The sequence below is a fragment of the Schistocerca cancellata genome, chromosome 1, assembly GCF_023864275.1.
Source record: "Schistocerca cancellata isolate TAMUIC-IGC-003103 chromosome 1, iqSchCanc2.1, whole genome shotgun sequence".
Lineage (NCBI taxonomy): Eukaryota > Metazoa > Arthropoda > Insecta > Orthoptera > Acrididae > Schistocerca > Schistocerca cancellata.
In genome coordinates, this window is record NC_064626.1 from 502,093,149 (window position 1) to 502,097,855 (window position 4,707).

Genomic DNA, 4,707 nt, shown 5'->3' on the forward strand with positions numbered 1-4,707 from the left:
AGATTAAAACTGTGTGCCAGACCGAGACTCGAACTTGGGACTTTTGCATTTCGCGGGCAAGTGCTCTACCAACTGAGCTATCCAAGCACGACTCACGCCCCGTCCTCACAACTTTACTTCTGCCAGTACCTAGTCTCCTACCATCCAAACTTTACAGAAGCTCTCATTCTGGAAACATCCCCAAGGCTGTGGCTAAGCCATATCTCCGCGATATTCTTTCTTTCAGGAGTGCTAGTTCTGCAAGGTTTGCAGGAGAGCTTCTATAAAGTTTGGAAGGTAGGAGACGAGGTACTGGCAGAAGTTAAGTTGTGAGGACGGGGCGTGAGTCGTGCTTGGGTAGCTCAATTGGTAGAGCACTTGCCCCCGAAAGGCAAAGGTCCCGAGTTCGAGTCTCGGTTCGGCATACAGTTTTATTCTGCCAGGAAGATTCATATCAGTGCACACTCCGCTGCAGAGTGAAAATATCTGGAACCATTGGCTGGTCGTTGAAGGGGTGCTTTCCTCGATGGACACAACGAACTAGCCGGCTTGGAGAAAGTGTTACCTCCCACACGCCCTCCCGCACCCACCCTCTCCGTTAGCACCCTCTACTCACCATAGGTAGGGATTGTGGTCTGTTCTATCTTGCTACTGGTGGTCCATATAGAGATGCTTTGGGCAACATTGATACACTATCTCCAGTCTGTGGAAATCAGACACAGACAGACAGAAGACAATAAGACAACGCTTCTTGCTACCCGTTAAACAGATTTCTCAGAAAGATTGCAGCCCATCCAAGGAACAAAGAAATTCCAGAGAACTCTCTAGAGCTCTACCTCAAAAGTCCAGTGTTTGCCAAAAAGCAGGTCTCCGCCGCTGCTGGCCACAGCCCCTGCCCTATTTAGGAGCACAGTCTTCCCCAGCTGCTACCAGAGCTGCCTGCAGGGCGTGCCATGAGCTCACAGTCTCCTTGAGGTGACGATCCTTCTGCCATTAAAGGAAAATTTAATGGCCAACTTTAAACATGGCAGAAGTTTGCAGCAACCGTATGAAGTCACCCTTAGAGGTGACGAAACCTGTTCAAGGTATATAGAAAACTTATGCAACCGGTTGGCCGATTTTTACATATTTTTAAAAAAAAATTTTAAAAATTTAGTGGCTCATCCCCACCCTACACGCCACTCACTTGGTCGGGCGTAGCTGTGTCGGCAATCTCATACACACCGGATCATCCCCCGCACTGCCCCACCACAAGTGACTACCATCCTGCAATGGAGAACACTTTTATTTAATGTCAGTGCATCCCTCATACTCAAGCATTCTTTAAAAAGGAAAACACAATTGCAATGATAATAAACGTCCTGTTTCTAAGAAAATAGATGCAGTCCATTTTCGTCTAGTTTTATCAGCGAAATTGGTATAGATTTTACTTTTGACTGCAGTGTAGAATTCGTACCTCAGTATTTTGAAACATTGAACGTAGTGCACCACCAATAATTTCAAATTACATACTGAGATGTGAATTGTATCCTGCAGTCGAATGTAAAAACTATACCGATTTTGCTCATAAAACTAAAAGAAAAAGGACTGCGCCTATTTTCGTAGAAACAGGATATTTATTATCATCGTGATAGTTTTTTTCCTTTTCAAAAGATGCTTGATTATAAGAGATTCACTGACATTAAATAAAAGTGTTCTCCATCGCAGAATTGTGGTCGCTTGTGGTGGGGCGGTGTGGGCGGCGGTCCAGTGTATGTGATATCACCGACATAGCTGCGCACGATCAGGTAGGCGGCGTGCAGGGCAGGGTAGGTTGCTAAATTCCCCTTTCGTGTTGTCTAATGATCGTCCCTTCAACGAGACTGCGAGCTCGTGTCATGCCCTGCAGGTTGCTCCAGTAGCACTTGGGGAAGACTGTGCTCCCCAGAAAGGGCAAGGACTGTGGGCAATAGAGGCGGTGGACTGCTTTCTTTTCGGGCAGTGGACGTTTCAAGAAGCGATCTGGAGAGTTCCACCATAGCTTGAAAATACTGCTACAATTGTACGGTTCTTTTGCTTAGAACACGACCAGTTTCTGGTTCTTATATGCCCACCATCAAGAGTTATACGAGGTGCATTCAAGTTCTAAGGCCTCCGTTTTTTTTTTCTCCGGACTGGAAAGAGATAGAAACATGGGCATTGTTTTAAAATGAGGCCGCGTTCATTGTCAATACGTCCCAGAGATGGCAGCACCGTACGGCAGATGGAATTTTACCGCCAGCGGTGAGAATGAGAACTGTTTTAAATACTTAAAATGGCGACGTTTTCCTTACTTGAACAGCGTGCAACCATTCGTTTTCTGAATTTGCGTGGTGTGAAACCAATTGAAATTCATCGACAGTTGAAGGAGACATGTGGTGATGGAGTTATGGATGTGTCGAAAGTGCGTTCGTGGGTGCGACAGTTTAATCAAGGCAGAACATCGTGTGACAACAAACCGAAACAACCTCGGGCTCGCACAAGCCGGTCTGACGACATGATCGAGAAAGTGGAGAGAATTGTTTTGGGGGATCGCCGAATTACTGTTGAACAGGTCGCCTCCAGAGTTAGCATTTCTGTGGGTTCTGTGCACACAATCCTGCATGACGACCTGAAAATGCGAAAAGTGTCATCCCGGTGGGTGCCACGAATGCTGACGGACGACCACATGGCTGCCCGTGTGGCATGTTGCCAAGCAATGTTGACGCGCAACGACAGCATAAATGGACTTTCTTTTCGTCGGTTGTGACAATGGATGAGACGTCGATGCCATTTTTCAATCCAGAAACAAAGCGCCAGTCAGCTCAATGGAAGCACACAGATTCAACGCCACCAAAAAAATTTCGGGTAACCGCCAGTGCTGAAAAAATGATGGTGTCCATGTTCTGGGACAGCGAGGGCGTAATCCTTACCCATTGCGTTCCAAAGGGCACTACGGTAACAGGTGCATCCTACGAAAATGTTTTGAAGAACAAAGTCCTTCCTGCACTGCAACAAAAACGTCCGGGAAGGGCTGCGCGTGTGCTGTTTCACCAAGACAACGCACCTGCACATCGAGCTAACGTTACGCAACAGTTTCTTCGTGATAACAACTTTGAAGTGATTCCTCATGCTCCCTACTCACGTGACCTGGCTCCTAGTGACTTTTGGTTTTTTCCAACAATGAAAGACACTCTCCGTGGCCGCACATTCACCAGCCGTGCTGCTATTGCCTCAGCGATTTTCCAGTGGTCAAAAAGACTCCTAAAGAAGCCTTCGCCGCTGCCATGGAATCATGGCGTCAGCGTTGTGAAAAATGTGTACGTCTGCAGGGCGATTACGTCGAGAAGTAACGCCAGTTTCATCGATTTCGGGTGAGTAATTAATTATAAAAAAAGTCGGAGGCCTTAGAACTTGAATGCACCTCGTACAGAAATTAGCAAGAGATCGGAGGTAATAACAGTTTAGACACCCAATAATATACATAATAAAGCAAAAACAAGTTCGATGTAGCGTTTTATAACATTTTAGAAGCCACCGGTCCAGCTAGGTGCTGTAAAAACTAAGTCAATGCCAAAGTGACTCAAGACAATACTACAGATGACTGCCTGGGTAATGAAATGTGCAATGAACACCAGGACACTTACACTTCGTGCTGGAATATTTACTGCACCTTATTTGATGAAACAGTGTCTGAAAACCGTATTTATTGACTTTGTATTAGTAATGCTGTTGCCGGCCACATAGCCAGTGAAACTACAGATTGCGTCTTGCCGCCGGTATACTTTACATGTGACAATAAGCTATTTGAATTTTCGGCCAGATTTCGAGACAAAGTTTCATTGCAGAGACTTCTAAAAGCATCTCCCATTGAAGTCCGCGCTATGTGTCCGATCTGTAAACTGTTACCCATTTTGGAGATTTCGCGTTCTCTCAAATCTGGCATACTTTTTTCATTGGGTCTGCAACAGCATTCTCACCTGTTTTGAGTACTGTTAGAGATCGGTTATATATCTTATTAATTTACTTGGTGTAGAAGTATCATTTCCCCATCAGTACTACTACTTTGAATTTAAACTACATTTGGTATACACTTACATAGCTAGTACAGAATGAATGAAGACTGTCTCTTAGCATGGCGTAAAACGTACTTTCATTTTTTTTATTTGGAATTGTATCCACTTGCTGTGCACCAGCACCAGTGTGTAAACAGATGGAAATTATAGGAGTTTAACCCCTTCATTCGGACCTACCGCCATTTTATGTTGAAACTCCTGTGTCATCTCATTCACTCGCTCCTCCGCACACTATGTGTATTTGTGAAGTGTAGATGAGTGTAAGGATACATGTATAGTGTAGTGCTATGTTTGTGTTGTATGACGATGAGAGAAAGGAGAGCGGGAAACCAGGTGCCGGCTCATTGCCTACTCCTCTCAAACATCGGTAAGGTGTCGGCGAGATTAACATCACAACTCTGTGACTGATTACCATCAAAGGTGTACACGCCATCACTTCATGAGACATTAGTGAAGGGTTTGGATACAAATCCAGGACACTGGCGTAAAGACTGGTGCTTAGGAACATTACTTCACCATCTCTTCTCATCTTGCCGGTCAAATTCTCTCACTGAAAATTTCTTCACCACCTGGATTCGAACCGGTTTCCTCCAAGTCAAGCATCACCGCACAGGCGTGTGTCACTTACCTAGGCTACTAAGGTAGATTATGAAAA

General features: G+C 45.2%; 1 non-coding gene across 1 annotated transcript; it reads left to right on the forward strand.

Moving 5' to 3' along the window:
• The first annotated feature begins 329 nt into the window (after nucleotides 1–329).
• Trnas-cga (transfer RNA serine (anticodon CGA)) lies at nucleotides 330–404 on the forward strand. Its single transcript has one exon. It is a non-coding gene; the product is annotated as a tRNA-Ser (tRNA).
• The last annotated feature ends 4,303 nt before the right edge of the window (nucleotides 405–4,707 follow it).